This window comes from Saccostrea cucullata, unplaced genomic scaffold (assembly GCF_032062105.1).
Source record: "Saccostrea cucullata isolate Sc308-1 unplaced genomic scaffold, CSIRO_AGI_Scuc_v1 ctg1630, whole genome shotgun sequence".
Lineage (NCBI taxonomy): Eukaryota > Metazoa > Mollusca > Bivalvia > Ostreida > Ostreidae > Saccostrea > Saccostrea cuccullata.
Genome location: NW_026922524.1, coordinates 2,342 through 18,091, shown reverse-complemented (window position 1 = coordinate 18,091; position 15,750 = coordinate 2,342). Strand labels below are relative to the sequence as shown.

Here is a 15,750-nt window from a genome sequence, read left to right as displayed (position 1 = left end):
AGGATAATTTACAAAATATATGTAACCGGTGAAACTGGGAAAATTACTTTCGCTGGATGTCAGTTGAGTGTTTCAGACTTCAACTCAGAACTGATCATAAGAATGTTTCAAATCACCTTTCACGCGATTTTGATTGACAGGTGATGCACGTGGGTTTCGTACGTACAGCATGTACAGAGAAGGAATGTGTAAATGAGTTGAACAGTTGAATATGAAACAATGTTGTGGGAATTAAAAGTGATTAGAATTATTAATAATGTATTCAATATAGTTACAATATATATATATATATATATATATATATATATATATATATATATATATATATATATATATATATATATATATATATATATATATATATATATATATATTTTTTTTACATATGTCACCCCTACTAATGTTATTATGATTTAAATTCAAGACACGTTGTTTAGCTTTACCTATTTATAGTTTATAGGGTAGAACCGGTTTTATAAATAAAATTGGCAGTAAACAAGAAATTGCTATAGTCTGCTTCTTCTGAAATTAATAAATTTTATCGTCGTTTCCTGCAAAAATTGCAGCTCACTAGCGACCGATACCACTGTATGCAAGGTGTTAATCGAAAATCTACTTGATTTGGATCACTAGCTATATTTGTTTGGATCATTCGAAGTTTCTGTCTGCACATTTAGACAAAAAAATGTACTTTTATATACGTTTTCTTACAGATAATAAAACTACTTCAAACAATATGAGACTTCTTCTTGGTATATTTAAAGATTATCATGTTTTTGTTTCATCATCCCCTCTATAAACATCTTTAGCACGCGTTTTTCACGCATCTGATGGTCATTTTTCGACTAAACATCAACTGCAATGGACTGTTGACATTATTTCAATAAAACATTTATTGCATGTAATGTTTAATATGAATCTTTATCAAACGTAAGCTATCAAATTTGACTACAAGGTCTTCTTTTTATCTGGACAATTACAACAAATATGCCCCTACCCAACTTTTTCAAAGCTATTTTAGGTTTGCGTAGAAAATAATCAGAGAGCTATCTTTGTTTTCATGACAGCTATACTTTTTTCGAGTATACTTATAGCATTTAGGTCTAGTGCAATTAGTAAAATAATTTATTGACGTTACTTTGTGTTTACAGCAGTACTGAACAATATTTTCTTCCCCATACTCCTGTTACATTTCAACAATGGCCCAGTCCATAGGAGGTCCATGTGTCATATGCTCACCTCAAGCGTTTTATGCTCAATCGGTGAGTGTGACACATACGTATTTATATAAATTATAGAAAAAGTAGTGAGTGCTCTTGGTGAGTTACTTAGGTACGAAGGGGAGTACAAACACAGAGGCATCTGCATTACTTATTTTTCTTTTAATAAAAAAAATTATACCCCTATACCTAATAACATTTTAAACCTATCGGGAAAGTATCTTTTTTTCTTTCTAATGGAAACAATTGTAATAACGTTTTATTTCGTTAATTTATATATATTTAGTTCCATTTTTTTTCATTCTGGATCAAAGGATGGCTCCAGCATAAGGAGGAAACTGGAGGGTGTTACATTGTTGTCCATTACACTAAAAGATTCCAACACAAAAACCCTACTTTATGGTTGGGGATGGGGTCGGCTTAACTAGTTGGCAAGCTACATTCTTCCATATATATTTTCGTTTTGCCTATCAACGTATAGCAGTCATATCAACAAAAACATTCCAAATTAAAAATTTTAATTTTAACCAATTTACACGTACTATTGTAAAATTAAAAAAAAAAATAAAGATCGGTTTCAACTCTCAGACATTACATAAACACATGATTTGTAAATATTTAGCGGTATACTTATATCCATTCAAAGTTTTGATTTGAAAATAATGATTAAAACGCATTCAACTTCAAATCTTAATGCCACTTCGTTCATTTTCTAAGAACAAAGTACTCTTTAAGTGAAAAGTTCGCACGATTATTTCCCCAAAATTAAATATGAGTATTTAAATCTCTCTTTCATGTTTTTTATTGAAGTAACCCTCAAAGACACCAAATCATATCACAAAACAAGAAAACCAGTGCGCATGCGCACTACGCACTATCAAACAGATGTTGTACTTGGCTATTTTTGCCATTGTTTGCACATTTTAGCACCAGAAAAAGTCAAAATTCAATGCCTCCACAGTGATCGCCCACGATTAAATTTTGACAGAATGAATATCAGATGAAAGTTTATATTCAGTCTTAAGGTTTCGTCAAAGGTCAACATGTCTAAAAAATTATTTTTACAATTGCTCCAAAATTATGTGTGGAATGAAGTCAAAAAAATTACATTTTGTAAACATATCACTGATTAATACATAGAAAGTATTATATGATAACAACTATTTTTATAAAGATATTTTTTGAGAAAAATTGTATCAGAAAATATGCATACTTTTAAAAAATGCACCTGCTTTATTCTGTCGATAAACATATTTTGTTTCTGCAATTATGGTTTTCACTAAAAGCATAGAATTAATTAGGTGTATTTTTTTTTAAATTATATGCATTTTTAAGAAGAATTTTTCTCAATTAATATTATTCCAAGTATTATTTTTATCAACTGATACTTTCTATCTGTTAACCAATAAATAATCTGTAAACTGTTAAGTTTTAACTTTATACCTTACATACTTTTGAGGCTATTGTAAAAATAAAATTTTGGACATGATGGCCTTTGACGAAACCTTAATTTCATCGTGGGCGAGGGCTGTGGACATAGTTTAATCTTAAAAAATAATTTGATCAGTTTTTAATCGTAACGGTTGCCATGCTGATAGTGTATGTTATTTATTTAGAGTTATAATGTCAATACGATGTATTCAACTTATTTGATTGATTGATTGATTGTATATTGTTTAACGTCTCTCTTGAGAATATTTCACTCATATGGAGACGTCACCGTATGCCGGTGAAGGGCTTCAAATTTTGACCTATACTATGCACTCAGGGCCATTGAGCAGTGAGGGTTCTTTATCGTGCCAGCTCCTACCGTGACACGGGACCTACGTTTTAAGGTCATATCCGAAAGACCCGTGACTTTCGCTTCTAGTGCCGAGCGCTTGGCGAAGAAACAGTCACTACATTTGTTTACGTCTTAGGTATGACGCGGCGCCGCGATCGAGAATCGAACCCGGGCCTCCCGATCACGAAGCGAACGCTCTACCACTAGGCTACCGCGACCGGTCAACTTATTTGAAAGCAAAAAATCATTTAAGTGTTCAATAAAGCTTCTAACAGTAATTTTGTAATTCTTTTTCCTTTTTTTATATTCATAAATTATCCGGAATATTTTCATCTCGCCGTTTTTGTGACGTCATTTTCATTTCTATGGGTGAGTGTAAACAATACCTGTACCAAGATTCTGGGTTTACAAACATCATGACCTGACAGGTGAGGGAAAAAAATTGTTTTAAAAATTTTTATATGTGAACTACTGTTTGCATGATCATGCATTAATGTGATAAGCTAATTTATTCCGACGATGTTTTTTTTATTATAATTATGTAAAGTCTGTATGTTCAGTTTGGTATCTCGTATACATGTCATCATACGCCGAATAACTAAGCAAAGGATCAAGGGGGGGGGGAGAGAAATATAAGAACGGAATCATAGAAATGTAGGTTATTAGCCTATTTAAATCATTACATCAAGAAATGTATGTGTTCGTAAAATATATACAGGGCTTGTCAAATGTCAACATCGTCTGCAAGCTTTATTGGCTAATGGCTAATGTTAGAATGACTAAGGGCTTTGGCGCATTGCGTTATGTTTAATCCTTGCACAGCATAATGCTCTTTAAAAATATTTTATGAAAAGAACTTTTGTGTTTTGTCTTAATTTGTATTTTTTTAAGTTTCTTTTTCCGGAAAACTTAATACTGTACACTTTCTTATAAACGTAATTGTATGGGGCCGATTGGCCGTGATCGATTATAGTCGACGCGTACTATCTAACTGTATGAGAGTGCGTGTTCGAGTCCCACAATCCGTTTTTTTTTAAATAACCGGTTATATTTTATTAATATATTAATGATATATTTATTTTTTTTTCAAATACATGATCATGAATATATTTTCTTTTTAGGATGGACATGAGGTATTTTACATGTACTTGCGTATTGTGCGGAGGGAGACCTCTTTCACATGAGCGCCGTCCCGTACAGTCTGGACAAATAAACATCCTGTCAAAACACTTTGCAGTTGACGCAACTGTATCAGACATTTTGTGCAATAAGTGCCGTCACAAATGCCGTAACATATCTAGAAAAAGGGAGGTGTCACGGCGCACAATTCCTGATAAAGATGAAGCTAACGATCCATCTTTTACATCACCAAAGCGCACTAAATTAACAGTCATGTCAAGTCCTCCATCTGTTGCACTGCCATTCTTATCTTCCACCAAAAGTCATGGCTACTGTTTTGTGTGTAAAAAGCCGGGACCAAAACTGATTTCTATTTCAAATCATGCTCGTTTACATGTACTAATCGTAGGAGAAATAATAATTCCTTCAGGGGCAAGGTGCTGTGCAAGTCACATGATAGACGGTAAGCTTTCGGAAAAAGATATAGAAAAAATTAAGACCAGTGAGGGTGTGTTGCTGAATAGGACCTCAGTGTATAACATTATTCAGGACTTACGGGAAATAGCTTCCCGCTATTCCAGGCTAGATTTTGATGATGAGGACAGCACGGATGACGATGACTACAAGATTCTTACTGGACTTACTCGTGGGGAATTTCAAGATGTTGTGTCAACGGTGACCAGTATCAACTCAACGAAAGTTAGAAGTAAGAAGACATGTATTGCTATCATGCTGGTGAAACTGCGTACAGCGATGTCAAACAAAATGCTGAGCGTTTTATTCAACATGACAAAACATCAGGTTTGTATATTATTTTATATCGTTTTATGCAATGATCATGATCTATAATTATTTATAGATAATGAAATACATGTATATTATAAAATATACTAGTATATATTACAAATCTGTAAAATATTTTGCGAAAAGGTTTACTAGACATTTTCAAAATTATTTCTATACAGATAAGACGAGCTGTTAAATCAGGGAGAAAAGCGCTGATGACAGATTTTGTACCCCAAAATCTCGGTTTTCAACACATCACGCGGGAGGCAGTGATTGAGAATCATACGCGCCAACTAGCTAGGGATCTTTTCAATGGCAGTGCTACCACAGATCCGGCAATTCTAGTGCTAGATGGAACTTATGTGTACATTCAAAAAAGTTCTAACTTCGCATTTGCCAGAAGGTCTTATAGCATCTACAAACACAGACCCCTCGTTAAACCCATAATGGTTGTAACTACCACGGGTTACATAGTCTCCGTTCTTGGACCCTACTTACCTGATGCCAAAAACAATGATGCTAGCATTCTGAGACATATGATCCTACACAACACTGAAGAAATGAAATCCTGGTTAAAAGAGGACGACGTGTTTGTTGTGGACAGGGGATTCAGGGATGTTGGAGATGTGTTGGGTGATCTCGGTATCCAAATGGAAATGCCGTCCTTCATGCAGATTGGAGAAAAACAACTGACAACCCATGATTCAAATATTTCTAGAGTGGTCACAAAGGTATATAATTCATGTATTTAATGGTTGCAGCTCCCTTAAAAAGACTTGCCAAAAAAAAACCCAGAACTGATATTTTATTAGATGAAATTGATGTAAGATATTGTTATTATATTGTGGCTGCAACGTAATTGTTGACAAACCAATCGTGTAGAATCGTGCGTGATTGTTTGTGTAAGATGTCAACAATAACGTTGCAGCCACTGTATCTCTACTGATATTTCACTTTATAAAAGAAAAGCTATATATATTTGCTGTTTCCACGAAAATGATCGTAGAAAGCCTATTTCCTTGCAAAAAAGTGTGTCAATTACACCTATTCGGAACAACCAGCAATTTCTTTTAATCAAGCAAAAACTTACGAGATATTCTAAATCATGTCATGAATATTCATAAAGCAGTTCCCTCAATGATATTCTTTAATTGTACGACCCCTCACCTCCCCCTTTTTCAATTTTAACTAACCATACACAAATAGCATTTTTTGAGTGATTATTCATTTATGTTTTTCATTTTAGGTCAGATTGGTTGTGGAGGCTGCAAACGCTCGACCGAAACAATGGAAGTACCAGGAGAAGACAATTCCCAACACTCAGATACCATGCATCGGGGATTACGTAAGAATTGTGTCAGCCATTTCTAACAGATATCGGCCTCCTTTGTGCACTACGACATCCGATGACGAGTCAATTGCTGCACAAATGCTGCATCTATCCCGGAAAGAAAACGCACTGCAGAAACGTGTGGAGGAAGAGGGTTTAGACAAGAAGTCAGTTCTTTGGGTAAAGGTTGACGCCGAGCAGTGCTCGCCAGATTTCCCAAAATATGACGAAAATGATTTAAGAGAGCTTGACGTCTAAATTCATTTTTCTTTTGTTGAACCGGTCACGGTAGCCTAGTGGTAGAGCGTTCGCTTCGTGATCGGGAGGCCCGGGTTCGATTCTCGATCGCGGCGCCGCGTCATACCTAAGACGTAAACAAAGGTAGTGATTGTTCCTTCGCCAAGCGCTCGGCACTAGAAGAGAAAATCACGGGTCTTTCGGATATGACCTTAAAAACGTAGGTCCCGTGTCACGGTAGGCGTTGGCACGATAAAGAACCTTCACTGCTCAATGGCCCTGAGTGCCGAGTATAGGTCTAAATTTGAAGCCCTTCACCGGTGTAACGTTGAATTTTGACCCGCGTTGAAAATTGACCCGAGGGTCATTTTTCAACGTTGAATACTGAGACCAAAGGTGTTGAATTTAGACCCTAATCCGTTGAAAACTGAGCCGGGTCGTTGAATTTTGATCAGGAAACCGGTTCAAAATTCAACAGCATAAAAACACATATTTATGATTGGGTTTTCACTACTGTGATTTAATTCATAGGTATGAGGCCCCGTTTTGGTATTTACTGCAAAAAGTAATATCCCCTATTTGAATAAGTGATATCACCTGTTCCAATAGATGATATCACCTATTTGATTTGAATTTGTGATATCAACAATTCGAAAAAGTGATTTCACTTATTCTAATTGGTGATATCGCCTATTCGATTGGGTGATATCACCTTTTCCCATTGAACAGCTTTTTCTTTTCTTTTTTTTTTTGGCTAAAAAATTAATTTATTTCACTTATATATCATGTATACTATGGAATGCCATATACGACAGCCAACTGCTGACTGCTTACTGCCAACTGCCAACTTCCACATGTATTTGAATAAATTTTATATTTATATTGATATTTATATGAATTTTCAAAAAAAAAAAAAATGTCGCGGATCCAGGACATTTTTTCCCAAGAGGTCACCCTGGTAGAATATTAAATTGACTACATGACCAATATGTTTTAATTTATGTTATATTCAATATACAGTGTATGCCATTGATAAAGTACATTGTTTTTTTTATTTTCTTATTTGAAATAGGTAATAAAATGACTATTTTCTGCTTTTAATCTTAAAAGAAGAAACATCCCCACCCCCATCCCCCTCCCCCAGAGACAACAAAACCTTTGAGGAGAGAAAATTAAAATGAAAAAAATTGTCGTTTCGCAGATAAAGATGTTTTGAAAATAAATTTATATTTTCCATTATATTTTGTAGCTAAAAATGTCCTCAAATTAAAGATGTATATCTCTGTGTGTTATAATTTCACTTGCAAATATCTTGGGGGTGGGGTGGGGGGGGGGGGGGCATTTAAAATTTGTACAGTCATGGGCTAATGTATAGACTAAACGAACTAAAACTAATCTTGGACCCTCCACATAGAAAACGCCGATCAAAAATTTATATCTCTTTGTTTTTACAAATAAGATATACATGCATAGATCTAGAGAGAGAGGTCCGGAACACCCCTCTGAAATTTGTAAAGTTATTTAATGCACAAACTAAACCAACTAAAAGTTATTCAATGTATAAAATAAATCAACTAAGAGGGACCTTAGAACCCACCCCCACCCCCACCCCCTCCCCCCGAAAACGCGGTTTCGTGTTAAGTTGGTATAAAAAATGTCATAAACATGAAGGTATGACGCATGAGAACCCCCTCTCCCCGGCCGAAATAAATTTTCACATTAAGGAAAGGACTTTAAGTTTTTTTTTTGTCAAGAAATTTCTGGGTTAGATTTTTTTTAACATGAGTGACCCTCTTGTAAAAAATGTTCTAGAATCCGCGCCTGTTTTTTTTTTTTTTTTCGAAAATTCACATAAATATCAATATAAACATACAATTTATTCAAATATGTTTGGCAGTTAGCAGTAAGCAGCTGACAGTTGGCAGTAAGCAGTCAGCAGTTGGCAGTAAGCAGTTGGCTGTCGTATATGGCATTCCATATGTATACAACAAGCAAATCGTAGAAAATTCATGAAAGCTGGGTAGTCCGAATTTTCTTGGTTCCAGTGTAGTATAATATATGTTAAAGGGAGCATTCATTAATGACTGTTGTAAGAAACTCGAATGGGTAATATCACCTTTTCGAATAGGTGATACCACTTATTCAAATAGGTGATAGCACTTATTTAGCACGAAAAGGTGATATCACCTTTTATTCTAAGCTCTTTGATTGGCTCAAATTTGATCACATGATTAAGTATATAACAGCATAAAGACTTGAGTTACTATTTATAGAATCTGAAATGCATATTCACTTCATGTTTTTTTCTTGTGATCATATAGTTTACTATATTGCAGGAGTCCTTTTAGAAAATTTTATTAAAGTGAGTGACACCCCCCCCCCTCCATGCCTGGAGATATTTTTTTGTAAAACAGAAATAGTATTGATTTCTCAATTAAAGATTATACAGAGTATGACTTGATGCTTCTGAAAAAAAAATCTACAACTTGTATTAATATTTTTTAATGTTCCGTAATTGATGAGACGTAACAATGCCTTAAAGTCTTGAATTATGATCAAAATGAACTTTATATAAAAACATATTGGATATCTTTGTCAAAAATTGATACAAGACATAATCAATTAAATAAATTAGTATTCTGAATAACTAAATCCTCTATAATTACTCCATCAATGTATAAAACGAAACACATTTATTTAATATTAAATAGCAACAGCTTAATTTATGCTGATCTCTAGTCTCTAAGTCTTGAAGAGAGAAAACGTGTGCCTTATTCCCATTATTTTCAAATTTTGTTTTGTCAATCTATGTGATAAAATGATTTAAATTCGATAATAATGTTAAACGTTACATTCCTATTTAATCGAGTTTACAACCAATTCTAGTTTAATTTGTCATATTTCCCAGAATGCAATCATTTCAATTATTGAAAAAGAATTAAAAAAAACATTAAAAAAAATCGCATAGGAGATCATAGATAGATTATGTAATAAGATGAGAAGTTTATCGAATAGGAATCGTATTTTTTCGAATAGAAATGATGGTTTTCGTGCCATTTTAACAATGTAGAATTTTTTTTAAATCGTTTGAACGATTTAAAAAAACGTTTGTACGATTAAATAAATCGTTTGTACAATTTAATAAATCGTTTGTACAATTTAATAAATCGTTTGTACAATTAATAAATCGTTTGTACGATTTAATAAGTCGTTTGTACGATTAAATAAGTCGTTTGTACGATTAAGTAAATCTTTTGTACAATTTAATAAATCCTTTGTACAATTTGTTTGTTAAATCGTTTGTACAATTTATTAAATCGTACAAAAAATTTTTTAAATCGTACAAACAATTTTTTAAATCGTACAAACGTTTTCTTAAATCGTAAAAACGGTTTCCTAAATTGTTCAAACGATTTATAAAAAAAGTACAAACTATTTTGATAAATCGTATGAACGATTTAATAAATTGTACAAACGATTTAATAAACAAATTGTTCAAACGAAAAAAAAGGGGGGGGGGGGGGGGGGGGAGTTGAAAGGTGCCCAAAGTCGAAATCCTATTTCGTAGGGGGGGGGGGGGGGTAGAGACTAACTTTTTTCAGTGTCAACTACTTTCAGTACCAATTCTAATACTTCATTTTCGACAAATCACTAAAGCCGGGGGGGGGGGGGGCAACCAGGTTTTAAATTAACATTTGCTATAGTATAGGTAAGGTTGAGAAAAAAAGTGGGAGAGGGGCAGGCCCCCCTCCTCCCCCTGTTGCTACGCCCCTGCGAAGATAACTGAAATCGTGCACTGATCAAAATGTACATATATACACGGGGTGATACTGTATGTTTATTTCTATTATTCTTGAAAAGGGGAAAAAATTAAAACCGAAATATAAATAAAGTGATACTGATAAATCCCGTAAAACAACTTCCCAGCTAAAAAAATGTTCAAACTTTGAGGTGGGGTCAATATTCAACAGGGTCAATTTTCAACTTGTTGACGTCATCAGGTGTAAGAAAAAAAATTATCAAGCTGTTGAAAAATGACCCCGGGTATAAATTCAACGACTTTTAGTCTCAATATTCAACGTTGAAAAAAGACCCCGGTTCAATATTCAACGTTGAAAAATGACCCCTGGGTCAATTTTCAACTCGGGTCAATATTCAACGTTACACCGGCATCGGTGACGTCTCCATATGAGTGAAAAATTCTCAAGAGGGACGTTAAACAATATAGAATCAATCAATCAATCTTTTGTTGAATTATCATCTTTTTATTTTATACGAGTAGTTAACATTACATTATAGTGAAAATTATCAGTTAAAATAAATAAGAAATTGTTCAACACCTTTTAAACTTTCAAGTACATTAACATCGTCGTACTAGATACAATTTACAGAATTTAAAAATTATAATATTTAAAATGATTGTTCGTTCACTCCTCAACTTCACTGCCCTCATCACTGTTGGATTCATCGATGATTTCTGGTAGATCTGATGCATCATAAACAGAGCTGCTCCAATTCCTGACACCTTTCAAAGAATCGACGTCATGTCTCGCGTACGCTAGAAACCACACGACACTGGTGATGTGGCCACACATCCCAACCACTCTGCTTCCCGCCTTACACTTACAAAACCAACCGTCAATAACACCATCATTATAACTTATCCAGCACTTATAATTTTTAGCCGATATATGTCTACTCTGGATTTTAGCAGAAAGTATTCCCTGGATATCATCACTCACTAAAATCTCGTATTTACCGTCGATGTCCGTGTGTTCGTGTGCATATGATCGGGCCATACGAAGTTGGTACACGCCAATGGTCAAACATACCTACAAGTTTGTGTAGTGTAGCGCTGAGATTTAACTGTCAACCACAGAACGTACAATAACAATAATAATGCAAGAATTTTTTTTATCACTGGTTGGTTTCCCACGTAAATTATTCAACGGAGTAAATTAAGACAAAGGCACTGGATGAACAGTTATCATTGACCAAAGGCACTTGTTTCGGAAATATATTTAACTCAGAGGGCTAAAAATATTATTATATTATGGGTTAAAATTTATTTCCAAAACAAGTGCCTGTGGCGTTGACTAGCGGTGCAAAAGTCGGCACTGCATGATACTAGTCAAACAGTGTATGATACTTCATGTAATTTTCCATATCTTATGGCAACAACGCACATTTCATTTTTAAAGGTTCTTTAAAGAAAGAGAGTTCAAAATTCAATTTAATTGAAAACATAAAAAAGACGAATTATAAAACAAAAAAAAATCACGATCGTTTAAGTGTAAGAAAATAATCTGAGACTGACGTGACGATAAAATGGCGTAACGATGCTGTTCCAGTTCAGTGTACATTATACATACAATGTATGCAAGTTTATAATATCAGAACTTATCGTGTGATTTCCATTAACTAGAAAAGTGTTAATTTCTCTTGATAAAATACCGGTATTTTAGAAATAAATATTTTTTTAATATAGGAGAAGTATATATCTCAATGTAAATAAAACAAAAATCAGCGCTTGTTCTGTAGTTTTTCATAAAGTTACTGAGTTAATTACGTCGTAAAATGAGCGACGTCAATTAAGATAGCAGAGTGCATATACAGTGTACGAAGGAGTATATTTCAGGTTCTTTTAAAGATATCAGAAAAAAAATACTTGATTCATAAAATAGACTTATTCTAATACTTTATATAGTAATTTGGTTGATTTCCTGTGTAGGGCAGATTTTTGCTAGAACTGTACCTTGCTCTTCAATTCAGCCAAATAAGCGTCAAGAAGAGATTGCATGGAATATTAAAAATGTTTTCATGTAATAAAATGAAAACAAACGGTTACCACATTTCTCGAAGAAATGCATTGATCTTTTTTTCATAGAAATCAAAGCATATCCTTGAAAATCAATTAACTTCCATATCTATATACTTTTATCGTAGATTGACTGTTAAGATTTTTGTTTCTTGGGGAAGGGGGGGGGGCAAAGTTTTTTTGATATGGTTACTTTAATATTCTTAAAGTTTAGTGTACATATATATTTGAAAACAATCTTGATCCACTGACCTCTATCTATGGGTATATAATGCCAAATTTTAATTAAACTTCTATTTTCATAGATTCTGTTTCTGATTCTTAGTTTTAAGTTCTGATGCATCTGATCATAATGTGAAAAGAGGTGAAATATTACAAAAGTTGCATTAAAATCTCTTTATCATAGATTTATAAAAGAGAGAAAAAAGTGTATTTGGCGAGGACAATCACCCGCTCTATGACGGAAAAGTTTTATTGTTCTAAAAGTATGTTGTCGGTAATGTCATCTTCAACATATTAATTAGATTGATATTTTGTAATGAAAGACATATTGATTGAAATTTGTTTTTAGACTTATTTAGTCGAGAATGGGTACGTTTATATTAAATGACTCTAGCTATATTTATTTTAAAAATTTATTTTTGAATGTGAACGGATCAGGTTTCTATTCGAAATCTTGTGTTTAAATTACGGAAAAGTAAATGCATCGTGTGTTTTTTTTTAATGGCGTCTGAACCCATCCTATCTAAAAGTCGAATATTTCTGAAGAAAAAAGTGAGGATAATGAGCATTGATTTATGTCGAAAAAATTTACAAACAATACAAATATTTGAGCAGGGCATAAATGGATCAATATAAAAAAGCAGCTAAATGGTTCGTATGCTAAAATATCAAATAACTTGATTTTTCATAAATTTACAATACAATTAAAAAGAATACATGACAAATGTTTTTGCTGATCGATATTTCAATTTGTTGTGGACATTTTCATGTCATATGGTATTTTTATACACGTACATGACCTAATTATGTTATTCATTTGTACATGTATACATGTCTAACTACTTATTAATCATTTTGCTGAAATCTTACAATTTGTTCTCATTTTATAATATGTCAAATACATGTATCGACAAATGCTACTGACTTGTTTGTATATTTTTTTTTGTTTAGAATGTACACTGTGAAAAAAAGGTATTTCTCTTTATGAAATAATCTATCAAAAAAGTTTTGTAAGCATTATTATAAAATATTTTAAAATATTCAACCAATGAAGATAGATCATTGTAATGTATTGAATTTTCATCTAAAGCAGAAATATCTTAATTTTATATGTGTACAAGAATGTGAAAAATATTGAAAGTAAAAACATATTAATGTTTCATATGATTTACATATGATACCCGTTTCATATGATTGTCATATGTAAATGGCTTTATATACACATAAACCATTCATATGCAAATCATATGAAGTTATTTTCATATGATTCAGATATGTGGATCATATGAAAATCATATGATTTGCTTCATATGATTCACATATGATGACCTTTTTCTATGATTCTCATATGAAACCAATCATATGAGAATCATATGATACTCATACTCGTATGTGGTTCATATGTGGCTAAGTTGCCTGTGTACAAATGTAGCTTTTCTGAAGCTTATGTAGTTCCGCTCTTCTGTTTCAATTTTGTAAAATAGATTGTACACAAGTAGCTCTGTTATATAACAGTTTATTACACAAAATAAACGAAATAAAGTACTAAAATGAGAAATGGATGAATCGATGAATATGCAGAATGAATTAAATTTAAATAAAAAAATAAACATATCAATCCTCAATCCAAGTATTTTTCTAAAGAAAAAGGGGGAGGGGGCACACCCAGAAAAGAAAATACTGACTCAGAAATGTTTTTGGTAAGTAAGAATTATTTAAAAACGGCAATAATCTGAGTCGTCAAATCTTATTTTTAAAAAAAAAATAATTTTAGAAAACAGGGAGGGTTATTAACTAATGTATATGTTTTTAAGAACTCAGGAGGGAAATTTACTTCTAGGGACATTCCCCTTCTACATTCTCCCATAAATATATTGGATATTTGAAATAGGAACTTTTTGTAGTGGTAATATAAAAAAAGAAAACAAAATGCCGAAGATGGAATTCACCACATCTTAACTTAGGATATGCCTTAGATGCTTTCGTCATACACCATAAGTACTTAAGACGTATCCTAAGATATCCCTAATTTAGCATTTATTTGACAGTTCTAAGAAATGTAAAAGAATATTAAGTCCGTCGATAACCTGTACTATACGTAATAAGTCTCCTCATGCTCCTGTGCTAAAAAAAAGTACCAGACGACTTTTAATGAAAATATTTTTTAAATGGGGCAAATTAACATTGATATCCCAGACTTTCAAAGGAAGCGGGGGACAAATACTGAATTCTACTTAATTGTGTTGAACAGTAAGGAACATATCACCTTTAGTTGAGATAGATTTTGAGCTATGTTTTAGTGAAACTTGTGATAAATGCGTAGATGATGTTGTTTTTTTCCAACAATTTTCTGCCTGTAAAGTAACATATGCTAATGTTGGAACGGGAACAGGATAAACACGATAGAGACTGGGGCGTTCGCGATATTTCTAGATATTTTATACCAAACACAAAAAAAATGACTTTCAGCCCTTCTGGATTAAGAACCCCCTAACAGCGAGTAAAGATGTGTTTATTAAAAAGAATTCATCTATTAATACTGTGAAAATAATGCAAACTATTGGGAAAAAATAAAAATCTATAAAATAATAAATTCTATCTATGAAATGAACTATGTTTACTGTTAATGAAAAAAATATATCAAAGAACTCGTTTTGATCTAAAATAATCAGATGTAAATAATATTTGTTCACCTGATATCTCTGTCCTCCAAGCATCATATTTTCCCACGTAGATTTCTACGAAAGAAAAAAAATATAATACCTGAATCGCTAGAAATGTGTCAAGTCGACATTAAAATAGTTTTATTGTACTCTTAAGATTAATGCTGATAAAAACCCAATTCATCCTCCTAATTATTTGTTAAACAAGCAAATTAAGAGAACTGATCACCGACTTTTTGTATGGTGAGAGTGGGAGTTGAAGTCTATGCTATGATCAAAGATTTATTAAGTAAATATAACAGTTCTGTCTAGAAATCCAGAAATTTCCGAGAGGGTGAGGGGTTGGGTTTAAGGAAGAAATAATAGAAACTTAAACTGTTATGAAACAAACGATTATCATGAGCTGTCAGCCAGAAGATTATTTGGCGAGATCAAATCTTGATCTGATGATGTGCAACCCGTTTTACATCCCAATGAAACTCAAATTGATACTTTATTACTTATATTTACATTTGTGACTTATTTATTAAAAATAGTAACGTACTGAACTAAAGTTTGAAACCATTAACGTT

General features: G+C 32.9%; 1 protein-coding gene across 1 annotated transcript in view; it reads right to left on the bottom strand.

Moving 5' to 3' along the window:
* The window catches only part of LOC134261906 (uncharacterized), a 53,663-nt gene extending 38,407 nt beyond the window's left edge, over window positions 1–15,256 (bottom strand). Inside the window, exon 1 of the mRNA XM_062744293.1 lies at window positions 15,209–15,256. The gene's annotated coding sequence lies outside the window, so the exon portion shown is untranslated. The remainder of the gene's footprint in view (window positions 1–15,208) is intronic.
* Between the last annotated feature and the right edge of the window lie 494 nt (window positions 15,257–15,750).